Below are 17,759 nucleotides of genomic sequence, written 5' to 3'. Positions count from 1 at the left end.
AGATGCTGCATCAGCTGAACCTCCTCAGCCTCGAAGGAACCAGGTGGAGCTACAATCAGGAGGTCGGGGGGCGGGCCCTAACTCCCCAAACCCAGGGAACCTGACGCACATGGGAGGGGAACACAGAGGTTGAAGAGGTCAAAGCGCTTTCCTGCAACACTACCTTCAATCCACAAGCACATCCTGAGACCCTGCAGAGTGACATGCCCCGTGCCCGGGCCATGGGAGGTCCCCAGAGCTCTGAGGTGATCCCCTACTCCCAGCAAGGAGCTTACAGCCTTGCAGGGAGTGAGTACCAGGTCACGTAAAGAGAACAAATAGCACAAGGGGAAGGAAGTGCTGCAGCAATAACTAGAAAGAAAATTCCAGCCCTATTCAACAGTGCAAATCGTGCAGGCCAAGAAGAGTTTATGAAGAAAGCTGGGTGCACCAAAGCTCCTACACAGGCTGGCCTGCAGCTCCTCGGGCCCTGCCTGCTGAAGACTGCAGGACAGAGCAGGGGCTGGGACTCTGAGTGGGCCCCTTTCCCCTCCCTGGAAGGCACGGAAAGCAGGGATGTCTGAGGATTGTTTGCTTCCTTGGTTAGGCTTCAGACCTCCAAGCAGGAAGTGGGAGAGAGGAGCCCGGGGTGATAATCCGGGCCACATTCCAGTCCTGAGTGGCCTTTCCTCTTCCGCCCCCCTGCAGAGCTTCTTCCGCCTGTAGAACCAGGGCCCTATGCTGACTGTGGGAAACCCGGCGCCAAACCACCCCCTACGGAGGCCAGAGACCCCCTCCTGGCTGATGGAAGGCAGCCGGCCAGACTTCAGACCCCACGCACTCCTGGGGCACAGCAGGCTAAATTTAGAGCAGCAGGCTGGGTCAGCGCTGTGACCCCTAAAAGGGGCTGACACTAACAATGCCTCCTGGGTTTCCCTCCACTTATCTTCCATGAAGCCATTACAGCTAACCGTGACTAGGGCAGTTCTAAAAAGAAAACCCAACCCTTTGATGGCCAGGAGTCCCCGTTCCTGCTCCTACAGGCCCAGCCTTTTTTTTTTTTTTTCTGAGAGCTTCTAAGGTATTGGCCAAAACAGTAATCACCATCCTGCTATTTTCTCTGGCTTATGCCTCAGGTACAGGCTTGAAGACAGGATGAAAACACTTCTGGAACCCCCCACCCCCACCACACACATACACGCCTTCATTGGAAACAAGGCTCACCTATGTCTTGGTTCCCATTCCTGGGGGAGGAAAGTGGTTAATGTTTCATGTGACGGAGTCTCCCCAGCACCACAGCCTGGCCTATTAATAACACCCCCTTAGCCCTGCTGAAAAGTCACTGGCTCGCAGGGCAGGCTGCACATCTGGAAAACGTTAAGGTGCTATTTGATGAATACATTTACAGCTTGGGCTTTCTGTGAAAGACACTGAGGATGGTGTGCGCGGTGGGGCTGGGAGGAAAGGAAGGAAGCTGTTCCTTTTCCCCGGCAGCTGATGAAAGGGTCGTTTCTTTCCGTTACTTGGAGACCTGCTCCTTACAGGAGTGACTGAGAACCACTGGGAGTTTCGGGGCTTCCCCTGAAGAAGGAGGGATGCGAGTTTCATGTTTTCCTCGATGTGAGACACTCAGGGATCTATCCAGAAGTCACCGGGGGCTCTTCCCACCAAGGGCCCTTCTCACTGTGAGACTAGTTTGCAGGGAAGTCCCCAGCCCAGAATAAACCGAGATCAAGGCCACAGATGGAACTCTGGCTCGCGCAGCCTGAAATTTCTAGGGTAACCAATTCTGCGGAAGAGAAAAGCAAGCCTAGTTTTAGTTCTTTATAACTTAGCCATGTCCCTCGGTTTAAAAATAGTTCAGGATCTTGGGTTCATTCCTGGCCAGCTGGTCAGGGCAGGGAGCAAGACTGAGGACCGCTGTGGACCCGGCAGAATCCACGCAGTTGAGGCAGAGGCTCGAGAAAGGAGAAAACAGTGCCAGATGCATCTGAGGTTAACCCTCTGTCCTCAGAGGATTCTGTACCCGTGAACAAAGCTAGTGAGGTTTTCCTTCCATCGCTGTGGGGCCTCCAAGAGACGGGGGCCACACATTCCCCCCAAAAGGCCCGAGTCACCCTGTGACCATGGTGAGTTTCACAGCTGTAGACTAGTGCGATGAGTCTCTTGAACAAACACACGATGCTGGCTAGAAATCCAGTCACCAGGATCACTGGGTCCCTTGGTCCTGTCTGGACAAGGGCACACACATAGTCTCTGACAGACACACTCACGCGCCGTCTCCAAAGCATGATCTGCCACAGACGACGTGTGCTGCTCTGTACTGTACGTGCGGGACAGAGCTTCTTCTTTGCCTTGTAGCATGAAAGCTGAAAGTTTTACAAGATTTGCAATCAATCAATGCATCAAACAGAAGCAAGACACCAGCCCCAGCTCAGCTGCCCGCTCCTTCTCTAGCTGGGAAGGACTCCACAGCACAGCATTACAGTTCAGGCTCTGAGTCCCACCTCCACAAAGATGCTGGCCTCAAAAAGGACTCCTTTCAGATTAGAAAGAAAAGGACAGAAAGATAGGTCAGCAGACTCGGCTTACCCTGCCCAGAGCTTGCGCCTCAAACGTCCTCAGTGAGAACTGCCTCCCCTTCCAGACAGATTCCTGTGCGCACACTGGCTCAAGCTGGACAGATTCCTTCCAAGCCTCCTGACGGAAGACTGTGATGTCACCGCGGGCCCTCCCTCTGCTCCCTAAAAGGCCATTCACACAAAGAAGGACTTTAACCCCCTTCAGAGAGGCCCGGCCCCTCCCAGGGCGGGCCGAGGCATTCCCAGCCGGAGCAGCCCTGGCCTAGTCTGCTTCTGGCACTCTCAGGGCTGAGCGGGGCGGCAGGAGCCGGGGATACTGATGTGAACCGGTTACCACTGTCTTCTTGGAAACTCAGACATGGGCCTTGGGACGAACCGGGAATTGATATCCCAGTGGTATTGAGGCAGCAAAAAAAAAAAAAAAAAAAAAAAGTGTAAGATCCTGTTGGAATCTCTAGTTAAATAGGCTTTTCAGGATAGTTTGTGTGTGTGTGTGTGTGTGTGTGTGTGTAAAATAACTGATGCCCACTGTAGAAAATTTGGAAAATAAAAAACATTCCTCATCCTGACACTCAGAGAAAAACAGTTAATACTTTATTTCATTCCGCTGTCGTCTTCTCAGAAATGCATATTTAATATAGTCGAGATCAGACAGTATAGGCAATTTTGTGGCCAACGTTTTTTTCAGCCCACATTATCTCACAAACACTTCTTATATTATTCAATGACTGTTGTAAGATGTATTTTAAATGGCTACATTATGTCCCATGCTGAAGTGTACGGATGAATCTAAAGTCGGAGAAGAGGCTCTAATTTCGAGGAATGCCTGGAGGAAGAGGCTCCACCATCCCAGAGCTCACCGACAGTTTCCTGCCACAAAGCAAACAGACCCGCGCTGCCAAGTGTCACCACGGCATCAGATGCAGTCTAACGGGGCTCTGACTTCAGGTTTATCAGTGCCCCCTGCCTGGGGACACCCCCGGCCCCCAACCCTGACTCCAGGTTGCTGCCACCTTGTTCCCCAGAACTCTAGGTTGACTTTAGAAATTTGGGGCATAACTTAGGGTCTGGCCGACTAGAAAGTCAGTCAGAATTCCAGGTCAGTTCAGTGCCAGGAAATACTCATTTTCTTCAGGCAGATGTTAGAGAATGAAGAGAACTGAGATTTACAGCAAGCTGGAGAAAGGACCGCAAATGCCACGCACCATCCTGCGGGGCTAGCTTATTTGGGGTCAATTTGTCCCATTGAAGTGGAGTAAGTGGCCCAAAGATGGTGCCAGCACTGCAGGCCTCCCGGGACCCTCCCAAGCTCTTTCGGAAAGGAAGCTAAAAGATACAACTCCTTACAACATCTAAATGACAGTTTTCATACGCTGGAATTTATTTAGAAATATCGGGGAGTTTCCCAATGACTGATTTGATAGCACCAAGTCACCAGGGATCTCCATGGCAACTGCAAATTTATGCTGCCCTTTGGAATAACTGGAATGCTCTGTTGCACAGCCAAAGGCATTTCAAGATGCTACTTAACAGCCTAAAGTAAAACGAGTTGAGGAAATCGCACGCCAAGGGATGACACTGCTCTGCCAGAGACCGAAGAACAGGACAGGACCGTCCATTATGAGGCAGGCGTGGTACCAGGACCTGAGACATTATCTCACCTGCCCCTCTCACCTGTGAGGAGATTTGTAGAAAAAAATTGTTCTGAACCTGCCCTATTCACAAAAGAAAAAAACTGTATGTGCTCTTAAAGTGTTTCCCAAGTACTAGACATGCATATGATCTGGAGTCTCAGAGATGCCATGGTTCACTGAATACACACACACACACACACACACACACACAGAGACATGCACACACATACGTGCACACTGTTAAGAGTTGATTTGTGTCATCCCCACAAACTCATGTTGATGTACTAACACTCAATACCTCAGAATGTGACCTCATTTGGAGGTAGGAGTCTTTAGAGAGGTGATCAAGTTTAAGAGCGGTCATAGCGTGGGCCTACTCCAGTGCAACTAGTGTTCTTACAACAAGGGCAAATTTAGACAGACAGGCATAGAGGGAAGACAATGTGAGGAGACACAGAGGCAAGACACACAGCTATAATGCATGAAGAGAGGCCTGGAGCAGATCTTTCCCCTCCAGCCCTCAGAAGGAACCAACTCTGCTAACACCTTGATTTTGCACTTCCAGCCTCCACAACTGTGAGACTGTAAATTTTTGTTTAAGCCACCCGATTTGTGGCACTTTGTTATGGCAGCCCTAGCAAACCGGCACACACGCTCACACATACACACTCACGCACTCATATTCATGCATGAACACACATGAACACACACACACACAATCTCCCTGATACCCTCCCCCACTGCAAAAATAGGGTGGAGTTCAGAAAAACACTCTGTGTGCAAAGTCACAGGTAGATACTCCAGACAAGCCAATTGTACCAGAGGCAAAGGGAGAAATTAAACCGCAAGCCAGCTTTGGGCTACCAAAGCATAAACCGAGCTGTCCCACGTGTGATGACCGCGGAGCCCCCGGACAGAGACGATCGGAGCAGAATTCAGCAGGCAGCACCGTGCTACGGTTGGCACTTCTACCACCCTCCAAGCACAGGCTGAGCTCGGGTGGGTTTTCTGAAAATAAATTTGCTAGTTAAATTCTCTTGGTGCTGTAACCTGATCCTCTGTTTAGTCTCTGAGGGTGCCTTGCCCTGAGGGAAATGAAGCTGTGTTTTGCAACTTGGTCCTGGTTGACTGGGAAGCAAAGTGCAGTTTGTGAGGGCCTAGCAGCTGGGGTCTGAAGGCAGTCGATGCCACTGTGATCATCATTCAGCAAGTATCTACGGCGCACCTACAGTGTGCCAGGTCTGTGCTACATACCGTTGCACACCTTCTGGTCAATCCTCCCATCAACAGCAAGCTGGGGTCTCCCACCCACTCTGCAGGAGGGGCAGACCCCAGCCCTTCGTGGCCAACCCTTCTGCAGGGTCACCCAGCTGGTTAGGAACAGCTCTGGCTAGAAGCCATGTGGCTTCTCTGCTCCTGGAAGCCACTCTGAGCAGCTCGGGAGGGAGCAGACCCAGGAAGTGTGCTGGGCTAAAACAAAGGGGTTAGAAAGGAAAACTGAAGAAGCATTTGTCATGTAAGGCAGCAGGAGATGGCTTTGAAACCACAGGCCTGCTGTTAGGGAGCTTGGGGAGGCCATGTTTCCTTTCTGGGTCTCAGTTTTTTGGTCTGTAAAATGAGAGATTCCAACTAGGTAAACCCTCAAAAGTCACTTCTCCTGATCTCCGTAATTCTGCCATTTTAGCATGAACTTTAGGCAAAGGCGAAGTAGTTCTGAGTGGGCAGCGTGGAGAGAAAGCAAGCCAGCAGAGCGAGCAGCAGCAGCCTTTGAAACTTGCTGATACTTTTGCCAAAAGAGAGTTCAAGAGTTCCCAGAAGGAAGCTCAGCTCTAAGACATTCTGCTTGTCAGAACTTTATCTTTAATGGAAGGATTTTATTCTGCGAAATGTGACCACCTCATTTATGATGGTTACCAATCACTAGTAACTGAGGGTGACAGAATGTTCCAAAAACAGATGTGATGGGGCCAGCAGTGCAGGGTGGAGATGCTGGCTTCAAACACTGTCAAGACCCGGCACTTCGGTGAAATCGCAAAATCGGGAGTGGGGGAGGTTGGCACGGAAGCTTCCCTTTCCCTGCTTCCTAGGCACAGGGAAGGAGGAGGGACAGCTTTTCCTACTGCTTCAAGGCCCAATTTAAGGCACACAAAGAAAGAAGCCTGGGCCTCAGCACCGCCACAGGCCCAGTCTCAGTGACCACAGCTGCCCCCACTCCCCAGACACCCAGACTTGACCTCCCCCCCTTACATTTTGGGTAGGTTCCTCCTCCAAGTCCTGTCACCAAGAGACCCCACATCTCAGCATGGAGCTGAGTCTTTAAAGCAATTTACACTGAGATGTGAATCCGATGGGAATATTTACAACTTAAGACAGAGCTTGTTTGCGCATAGGAATCCCTAATCAGGGTAAAGTGTGGGAAACTAAGACACACTCAACCCTTAATTTATTAAAGGGAAATTGATGAGAGAAGGCAAACAGGAACAGTGACTTCCCTTAGAAAGGCTTGAGGAACATTCAGACCCAGCAACACCTTTGCAGGCTCAGAGCCCTGAAAGCTACAGAGCAGAGGGTTGGGAAGACTCCACGGAACATACAACCATAGGGGCCACTCAGCTATGTCACACACCAAGGTCTCGTTTATTCCTGTAAGAAACATTATTCTACAAAAAAGAAACAGTTGCCAACTCCCAGGCCCTTGCCCTCCCCACTGCATCCCGAGTCTCCCAGCGTATCCTCTGTCTCCAGTGTTGCTGCTCAGAAAGTAGGCTTTGGGAGAGAAGAGGGTCTGGATCCCTAACGTGGATTGTAGTTCGTTCCAGAACCAGATGAAGGTAGTGGTGACATTTAAGGGAAAGGGCTAAGAAGTCTAGCAGGCCAATAAGGCGCCCCCATCCCCTGATGTGCACTCCACTTCCACCCTGAGTCCCTCTTTCAAGGATCTTAGACTCAAAACATCCCTAGTGTTGACTACCTCGGGCACTACAGTCTTATCTGCTGCAAGAGCATTAGGGCCATCACAGTACATGGTGGAAGACAGAGCTTTGCAAGAAATGCACTGCAATCTTATCTATAACTGGGAAAACCTAAAGGATGAAAATCTATAAGTATCAGCATCTGAAAATTATGATTTGCATAACTGATAGAACACTATGCAACCTGTAGATATTTATCATAATTGCATGGCAATCTGGAATGATGCTATATAAATATGTATGTGCAAAAAGGTGTGTGCAGTTCTGGTTAAGAATTGACTTTGGTATTCAACAGGCCTGGGGTCCTTTTGCTCTGTAAAATGGCATAATATTATTACTATTGCAGGGAGCAGTTGTAAAACATGAGGTGCTCATCACAGGGCTTGTTATACAGTAAAAGGACTCAAGGAATGATGGCTCAAATATAAAAAAACTGAGAAAATATTTGCAACACATATCATGAAGGCTTAATATTCATAATATATAAAGAGCTCTTGCAAATGAACAAGAAAAAGACCAACAACCCAAACCTAAATAGACAAAAGGTATGGATAGTTCACAAAAAGAAATATAAATTATTCTTAGACATACAAAAAGATTCTCAATCCCACTTATTTTAAAAGAAATGCAAAATAAAATTATGAGATAAATTTTCCACCTATAAAATTTGTCAGCATGTGAAAAAAAATGTACCCTTAAACAATTCCATGAAGTTGGATGGCAATTTGGCACTAGGTACCTCACTTTAAAATACACAATGCCTTTGACCCAGTAGTTCTATTTCCAAGAATTTATACTACAGACATTGTGGCACATGTACAAAACGATCTATATCCAAAGATCTCCAATGCCACATTGCTTGCAATAATAAAAAACTACAAATAACCTAAATTAATAGGGGACTGATATATTCCTAAAATGGAATATTATGCAACTTTAAAATAGGACAGGTCCCAGCTCTATGGGAATTGATATACAATAATCTTCAAAACCTATTACTGAGTAACATGTGCTATGGAACATTGTATAGAGCATGATAGCTCTGATGTTAACAGAAATGAATGTGAATATATAATATACATGTACATTTTTATTTGTATACATGCACATATGTATGTATATTTGCATATGTGGAAGGACACATAAAAAACTGATAAAGATTTTCTCTGGAATGGGGAAGGAGGGACTCAATAGACATCAGCAATAGGTAAGCTTCCTTTCATTGTGTCCTTTTCTGCACATTTTGAGTGTTCGAACATGTGTATATGTTAACTTCCGAAAAAAAATAAAACACATAAAAATATAGACATGTGAGCAAGAACTAAAAGGAAATATGGTCCCTATGACGGGCAATTAGGCACCTGGGGGAGATTAATTCACTATCTAAAAGTCAAGATATCATTTGTATATATATTGTTTGGAAGAATCACATCAACATGTTAACTTTTGTTGCTATGGTATTAATGTGTCCTCCAAAGTTCATGTGTTGGAAACTTAACACAACAGTGTTGAGAGGTGGAACCTTTAAGGGGTGATTAGTTCATGAGGGCTCTGCCCTCTCAGCCCTCTCTTTCTCACTCGCGTGTGCTCTTTTGCCCTCCAGCCTTCCGCCATGGGATGATGCAGCAAGATGGCCCTGGCCAGATGCAAGGCCCCTTGACCTTGGACTTCCCAGCCTCCAGAACTGTAAGAAACAAATTTCTGTTCTTTTTAAATTACCCCATCTCAGGTATCTCAGCAGCAGAAAATGGACTAAGATAGCTGTTAACCCTGGAGAAGAGGGATGGGGGAAACCCGACCCTGAAGTGGGGATGAAAAGCTAAAGTGAAGTTTATAGTTTTTATTTCACAAAGATTTGTATCATCAAACATGTGCTCATATTGTAATAAGAAAAAGCAATGGTTGGAAGTATCATGCATAAACTAAAAAGTTACAAATTTGAGCTTTGTATATACTTAGACTTTAAAAGGGCCAGGGCTCATCTCTTGTTAGGTTTTGCAATACCTCTGGGTCTCTACTTTCTATCTCCATACCGAATAGTGAGTCCTTTACCCAGCTGTAATGAACAAATGTGTATCAAAATTTGGCCTTCCCTCGAGGAAGTTGTGCTTTCTTGCTGTAATATATCACACGTTTAGGAGCAGACTCTCACTCTACACAACCATATGACAGTGTAATCTTCCTTTTTCATTGAAGATAAGTAATTGGCTCACTGCCATACATAGAAATTTTCCTTCCATGGGCTGCCTATTCCCAGAAAAGTTGTGAAACACACTGAATAACTAAATTTCTTCTTGGGAGTCATATGTCATAGAATTTCACGAACTATGTCACAGACAGAATATGTCATAGGAAAACCCCAGTGAAGATTTTTCCAAGGACTGATCAGTCAAGTAAAGGAAAAAGTTGGAGACTGACTTTATTATTCTAAACAATAGTCATTTTTTGCTCCATTCAACTTCAATGTACAGTTGAGTCAATCTAGTAATCACCTCACCCACTTACAAGTCATACACACTCAGGTTTAATGATTTTGAGTCTGTTTGTTTGTTTTAGTTAAAGTATTTCAATGCTTTGAGTAAAGTTTTAAAAATAGTATTTTGTGTTTGCTAAATCTAGTCATCTGTAAGCAAAAGCACTGTATCTCTTGCTAATGTTAAAGTGAATGCTGGGGGTTGGGACAGACAGTAACTCTGCACTTGGGCAATCCCAAACCCTGGGCCCAAGTGCCAATTCTGCCTGGGGACCCCTGCCCTTCTGCCACCCAGTCCCTAGCCCTTGGGTGGGGCCTGGCAGTCTAAAGGTCAGCAAAAAGACTCAGACTAGAGTGGAATCCAGGGAACAGAACAGGCCTCTCTCATAGATTCACCCACCATGCTCTTCCCTGCTCAAAGCCAAGTGTTAATGGCAAGCCTTCACTTCCCCTAGACAGCACTCACAATTCCAGAGGAGAGAGGAAACCCCTCAAAGGTGCCTTTAAATGAAAGACCTGTTGAGTTCTAAGGACACTAAACAAAAGGACCTACCACTTTCCAATAGGAAAAAGGTTTGATCTGATTGAATCTGTTACCTATCGATTGCAAGGAAACTGGCGGCTGGCTATAAAAGGTTTAGAACCCTCTGCACAGAACAGCCCCATCATCACAGATGTGAGCGTCGCTATGAAGTGTGACCCACTCTGGGAACTCATGAACAGTCTTTTCTCAAGTTTCTTCAAAAGCACAAAGCCACATACAAAGCCAGACTGTGCAGCAAACAGACCTCTGATCCAATTCATTCTGACACACTCTGGCAGGAAAAGAGAACTCCAGGAAAGTCCAGATGGTCAATCTCAGAGTCCTGCTCCGCCAGCGCTAAGTAGTGATTCTGGATCGGGACAGGCACTGGGGACACTGGCTTGATGAAGAGGAGGACAGGGTGGGCAGCCAAGGAGCAATGAAGACTCAAGCCAGGCTCACCCAAATTTTCCGATTCCCATCGCATGCAGCAAACTAATGTCACAGTCTGCGTGGCATTCTGAGCCTGGGACCAGAGGTACGCGTGTGGTTTAAACCAAAAGATACCTGTCCTTGACACTGAGAGCCTGACCCCAGTTCTGATCAAGATTCTGCCCCAGCCTTGGGGCAGAGTAGCCAGGACCAGGGGAGCAGGGGGTCTCACGCCTCCCGTGTCCACAGCTCTGCTCTCTCAAGCCCGCCCTGGGACAGCTCTGCTGGACCACGCTCTGGGAAAAGTTTGAGCGGCCAGACTCTGGGGCCAGCTGAGGCTGGTCACCTGCTTCCGTCCACTGCTTTTGTGGCTCTGAATGCCAGGAAGGAACCTCTACAGGAGAAGGAAGGCATGGAATTGCTCCATCCACCCCTGGGATGCATGATAAGCACAAGCCAGCAGGGGTACGGGGGGCAGCAGGGAGTCGTGGGACGGTATTTGGCTTTGTGCAAAGAAATGTGCTGCTTCCTTCGCTTAATGCCCACGAAACCCGACCTCTCCTCCACATTTATGAGGAATTTCTCTGTCCAGCCGTGCAATCCCAGGAGCAGAGCACTGTGTTTGAAGGCCAATAAGTAACACTGATTGTGGAAACAGGATATAGTCTAAGACCCATCAACAAGGAAAGGGGTCGCCATTCGCCTGCACAAAGCCTCTGCTTCATCCTGTTTACCCTCCAGAGACCCCCTTTGATCCGGGAGCTGCCTGCTGCTGGCCATTTTGCTTCTGTGGCTTTTAGAGCTTTAATTTCTTCTCCATTTATTTACGTGTGGTATGGTGATCCAGTGGGAAGAACACGGGTCTAGAGAAAAGAACATCAGGGTGTTTGAATCCTCCCGCATCACAAACTGTGTGATGCTTATGCAAGGGATTTTCTTCTCTCTGGGACTCAGGTTCCTTATCTGTTAAATGGGTATAATAATTACTGAAATGAGTTGAACAGTGCCCACCTTCAAAATTAATGTCCACCTGGAACCTCTGCATGTGACCTTATTTGGAAATAGCATCTTTACAGATGTAATTTGTTAGGATGAGGTCATACTGGGAGAGGGTGGGCCCTAAATCCTATAAGAAGAGAGAACATCAGATACATACACAGAGAAAAACTCCATGTGAAGATAGAGGCAGAAATTGGAGTGATTCATTTACAAGCCAAGGAATGCCAAGGATTGCTAGCAATCACCAGAAGCTAGGAGAAAGGCATGGAACAAATTCTCCCCCAAAGGCTCCAGAAGGAACCAAGCTTGCCATCTGTAATTTCAGACTTCAGGCCTTCTGAACAGTGAGAGAGTAAATTGCTATTGTTTTAAGCACTTAGTTTGTGGTTATGTGTTACAGTAGTGATAAGAAATCATCACATCTACCTTATAAGGCTGTTGTAAAGATTCCTGAAGAGAGCATGCAAAAGCAGCTGGCCCCAGGACAGGGACATCGTAGGCCCTCAGCACGCGGTAGTTCACGCTGACTCTCTACAGCAGGCCAATGATAGGATTTTTTGAGCATTATCAGAAGCAGGTTGCCCCATGGTATTTGTGCTTTTTAAAACTTGTGCATGAAACAGGAAGAGCAGAGGAATACCTGCAGAATACTCAGGCAGCAAAGGCTGCAGGATTACCCGCTGCCCGACTGGAGCTGAAGCACACGCGGATGGTGTCATATGCGGAGGCCAGTTTACAAAGACAGCTGGCCCTCGAGCTGGCAATGGGTATGCACCTTGTCAAACTGGAGCCCAGAGTCCTCGAAGGTGGTGGCTGAAGTTGATGAACAGGTGATCATAACCCTTATTGAGTATTTATGATATGCCATGCATTAGACTAAGCGATTTTTATACACATTCACATTTATTCCTCAAAACAAGCCTACAAGGCTAGTAGTCTTGATGTCTCTATTTTATAGTTCAGGAAACTGAGTAACTTGCCCACAGGCTCCAGTGGTGAAGCTGGGGTTGAACTGAGGCAGTCTATCTCAGGGCCTTTATCCACTGTCTTGCCTCCTGCAGATGCAAAAGTAGAAACTGGAACAATCTGGACAAGAGGCTTATCCAACAAGGAAGAGTGGCCTCAAGATTCTTTTCTTACTTTACCATCTACTCTAAATGGGTCCTAGAACTCTCCCTACATGCTGGCTGGCTCAGCTGCTATTCCAGTTTCCTTTACAGGAAATATGAATGATGCAGATGACAATGGTAATAATTATTAATTTAACCCCTACAATGTGTAGGCATTTTATTAATACTGTGTCCTTTACATACATTATCACAGTAAATCCTCCCAGCAACTCTGTGAAGCAGGGATAATCCCTATTTTGCAGAAGAAGACATTGCAGCTCAGGACTTAAGTCATTTGCCCAAAGGCACAAAGCAAGTAAGTGACAGAGTGGAGATCCAAGCCTTGGTCTGTCCTACTCTCCAAAGCCCACCAGAAAGAAGCATGTCATCTGCTTTCCCAAGACACAGGATGTGCCGTGGCTCACTGAATCTGCCAGTTCACTTTGAGCTCTTAGCTGCATCTTGGATGGTAGTTTTAAAAGGCTGTATCTGCCATCTGCCCCTACTTAAGATGCCTGGCGTTCTCCTCTAAGCACTCTAGGTGAGTGACTTTCTCTTCAGCTGAGTGGTTGGAATTCTCTGGATACTATCTGGCCTCTCCCAAGAATGTGTGTCCTGTACACAGGTTCAAGTGCAGTTGCAGAGATCTCTGTAACAGCAGAGAGCAGCCAGTCCATTCCGGACACGGACTCCTCCCGCAAACAAGCAGGGCAAAAGGTGGGGATCTAACAACAGGAAATCACGGCGCTGGGTGTGGGGTGAGTGGGGGCTTCAGTGCAGCAGGAACACGAGCAACAAACCTCTCAAGCTGTTAGTGCTAGAAGGCAGCTGGAACCAAAAGCTTGACTGGAGCCAAGATGTTGCTTTGTTAAATTCTGTAAGTGTTCAATCTCCCATTTTCCCCCTACAGTTTTCCTGAGCACATTGTACGCAACATAAAAAATATATAGCCCCAAGTCAGGCTGTGTACATTGGAGATTTCTTGCTAAACCTCAGAATTGGTGCAGATGGTTCAAAATTATTTTATCTCATCTTATCAATGCCTTTGGCCATTAGAGTATGTGTAAATGGGGTAAGGCTTTACTGGCAAAGGCTGTGATGGTAGCAACAGGTTGGCCAGCTCCTAACTGGGTCAGGTTTCCTCAACTTCACTGTGCAAGGCTGAAATGCACCATTTAGCTTATGTCTTCCTTTCAGTAAAGTGGTTGAACATCTTGGGAGAAACATTCTTTAAAATCACTTCTCGGTTTCACTCTGTAATTCGTGTTTAACAAATCATGGATTAGGCCAATTCATTTCAGAGTTGTGATATGAACACAAAAACAATAACCTCGGAGAAGATGAGATGTTTAAAACAAATTCATCTCAGATTTTCAGCAAGGGCCCAGGTTGAAGCTGCTTCCCCGTGAAGTTTCCTGGTGACTACTCACATGCCAGCAGGTATCACTGCACAGTCACACCTGCCACTATAGTTCCTAGAGGACCTGCCAGGGTGTGGTGGGGGCTCCCCAAGGGCAGGGTTTGTACTGGGAAGAGATTTATCAGTCCTTGTCAGTCATGGGCTGTCATTACTGCCCTCCCTTCTAGGGCTAATGACTTCAATAGGAGGCTTTTGTGTTTCCTGGAGGGCTCTAAATGCCTCAGGCTGAAATATGACCTCTGAACCTCAGAAAGTTGAAATAAGGTGCCACTCTGCTGCTGACAATTTTCCTTCAAATTATAGGCTTATTATTGCAAATACTAAATAGTATTAAAAAGTTTTGGGTTTTGAGCCCCATGAAAAATAAACTCCACACTAAAATTTTCCCCTTGCGCTACAAACTGTGAACTATGTCAATGCTGTACTTCTCAATAAAGACAAAATTAATTTGGGGGTGTAATTTTTATATCGTTATTTTTATGGTAAAATATACATAAAATTTTCCATTTTAACTGTTTTAAGTATATAATGCAGTGGTATTAATGACATTCACAATGTTGTGCAACCATTACCACTATTCCTAAAATGTTTTTATCACCTCAGACAGAAACTCTGTACTCATTAAGCAGTATGGGTCAGGATTTTTGAAACACTCTAAGGCTAATTAAGAAACAGAATCTAGGAAAATGGATTACATCTTTGTAGCAAACATACATTAAAAAAGATGAGGAGGAAATAAAATAATTATTGATTATATTAGGGTGGTGGAATAACCACCCTGCTCCACTCTCTAAAGTTCTGGCAATTAGGCCGGGCATGGTGGCTCACGCCTGTAATCCCTGCCCTCTGGGAGGCCAAGGCAGGAGGATGGCTTGAGGCCAGGAGTTTGAGACCAGTCTGAGCACGAGCAAGAACCCACCTCTACAAAAAATAGAAAAATTAGCTGGGTGTGGTGTCGTGTGCCTGTAGTCCAAGCTATTCGGGAAGCTGAGACAGGAGAACTGCTTGAGCCCAGGAGTTTGAGGTTACAGTGAGCTATGACGACACCACTGCACTTTACCCTGGGCAGCAGAGCAAGACCCTGTCTCAAAAAAAAAAAAAAGTTTTGGCAATTAATTTTATTACATCTTCTTTTTGGTCTCATAAGCATATTAGAAGAATGAAAAGCATATTGGGAAAATAATAGCAAAATAGCTTCATTTATGAGATTGATATTTTCTTGAAAAGTTGTATGTAAATTAACATTCATTTGTCACTATTTGAATGTATCTGAAAGTTAAAAAAAATCACCTGATTTGCCTTGCAGATCTGAAGCACACAATTAAAAATTTACCTTATCTGCATCGTGCCTAAATGCACAATATGGTTAATATCAATTTATTATCATAAAAATAGATTGTTCTTCTTACTTCTTATTTCAAAAGTTAGTCATTTGATAGCATTATGATCAACAATTCCTAAAGGAATTAAAATGGTAACTTGTTTGGAAAGAAAATTATGGTCATTTCCACCTCCACCACAATTGATCTAAGATCCTATTTCTAAACTCATGATTTTTTCCTTTATTTTTAATTGACACATACTAATTGTACATATCCATGGGATACACAGTGATGTTCTGATACATATAACGTATAGTGATCAGATCAAGATAATTAGCAATCTATCATCCCAAACATTTATCATTTCCTTGTTTTGGGAACATTCAATATCCTTCCTCTAGCTGTTTGAAACTATCTATCATTGGTAACTATAGTCATTCTACAGTGCCCTAGAACACTAAAACACACTTTTAAAACAAACCAAATAACTAGAATACTTTTGCATCTTTGTTACCCTCTGCCTGGGTGGAGATTAAGATCCATAAGAATATGTCCCGGAGAGATAACGTCAATCAGTGGTTAACAACTCAGCGATAATCCCTTCCTTGAAAAGTCTGTTTTCAGCTGAATCTTCCAGTTGGGTTAATTGATGACTTATCTGGCATTAGAAGTGCCCTGGACATCAAAGCATTGTTTGGGAACAGAGCAAAACAGACTGGAGGGAGGGAGGTTCTTTTTAACCCTGGGGCTAATTGCTGGAATTGAATATTTCCTAATGGAGATAGCAGCTTTCAGTTTAATAAACAAGCCATTTGTCTGAGAACTGAAGTGGCCATCCAATTTCTCGACTGCTGATGGATGTACATGCATACATGTGCTGGTGCACACACACAAAGCAACACAACCTTTGTCCTCCAAACCTCTCAAATCCACTCCCAGCTGACATTCTCTGCGTTCCCTAGGCTCCTACCTTGCTGTACCTGGGCCCAGTACAGGGATCCTCAGCACACCCTGAATCCGGAATCACGGAGCTGTGCTGAGACAGTACAGCACTGAGCCCCCATCGCCACCCTCTTCTCAGCATCACTCTCCTTTGCACACACCCCCAAGGAAGTCTTCTCTCCTCCCCACCTAAAAGGGAAGGCTGCAGCCTTACACACGGCCCCCCCACCTACCTTGAGGTAGTTAGGAGAGTAGCCCCCACCCCGTTAGGCCAGCACACACTCCCAGTCATTTCACACTCCCAGAAGCTGCTCTTCTGAGGTTAGAATCTTCCTGACAGCCACCTCTGGACCCAGCTCTCCGCAATTCAGATCTTCTTCTGGGTTCGCTCTCTCAGACTGCAGTCGTAAGACATGACCATGCTGGGTGGTCCCACCTGGGGTCTCTACCTCAGCAAACGCTAACCTGATGGACCTAAGGTTTTCCCCTTCAAAAATACTAAACATGTTTGCCAACGAAGCCAACTCTCATCAATGCAAAAATATGCAGATGTAGCTACTTATTAATTTCTAAAACAACTAAGGCTATCGGTGATGAGGAATGATTTGTGTATTTATACGGTACAAAACAAGAGTAGGGAGTTTGGCTGTAACAGCTCTAACAGAAAGAATGTGAAAAAGAAAATAAGAGCACTAGACTAGAGAGGGAATAATGCATATATCTGCATAAAACAGCCCAGACTGCTTTGCTTTATTGGGCAGACACCTCCTACAGCATTACGTTTCATTCCAAGAAGCATTGGAATGAAAACCACATAGACTACTGTGCAAAATTAACTATCCAGGAGTGTGCAAGCCTAAAAGGATACTAGTAATAGAGTTAGTTCTCAGGGATATGCCTGCTGATAAATTGTACGTCTGCCCACATTAAAAAAGGAAAAAGAGAGACCTACTCTCCTAGAGTAATGAACAGTGAAACACAGAGGTATTTAGGCATCTCATTAGCTCTGCAGGTTAACACCAATGAACAGTAGGGCATGAAGAACAGGGACAAATACCAGGGGCTTTAAGCATATTAATTTGGAGCCACCAAACCAACCTTACTGAAAATGAACTCCTAATTATTTCTAATGACATATATACAGTGTGTACACATGTGGATAAGTAATGAGAGTCCTTTAAAATAGCTACCACCTGATGTTAACGACAAAATCTGCTCAAAACTTTAGAGAAAGATGCAGCTTCTATCAAATGCATTGAAGTTGATTCAATTCCACATAGGATCCACAAAGCAACCAAATTTTAAGTAACAATCCTATAAACATTTAGATGCTACCATGGAACCACTAACATGGACTATGGCTATTGCATAG

General features: G+C 45.5%; 1 protein-coding gene across 9 annotated transcripts in view; it reads right to left on the bottom strand.

Annotated features, from left to right (window-relative positions):
* PALM2AKAP2 (PALM2 and AKAP2 fusion) overlaps positions 1-17,759 on the bottom strand; it is a 313,634-nt gene that overhangs the window by 38,123 nt on the left and 257,752 nt on the right. The window contains exon 1 of one of the 9 annotated variants that reach the window (XM_069476669.1): positions 2,572-2,669. The exons of the other annotated variants lie outside the window; for them this stretch is intronic. The gene's annotated coding sequence lies outside the window, so the exon portion shown is untranslated. Of the gene's footprint in view, positions 1-2,571; positions 2,670-17,759 lie in introns of those variants that run through there. 9 annotated transcript variants of the gene reach the window in all.

Source organism: Eulemur rufifrons, chromosome 7 (genome assembly GCF_041146395.1).
Source record: "Eulemur rufifrons isolate Redbay chromosome 7, OSU_ERuf_1, whole genome shotgun sequence".
Lineage (NCBI taxonomy): Eukaryota > Metazoa > Chordata > Mammalia > Primates > Lemuridae > Eulemur > Eulemur rufifrons.
Note: the sequence above shows the minus strand (reverse complement) of the source record. Positions and strands in the feature narration are given on the sequence as shown.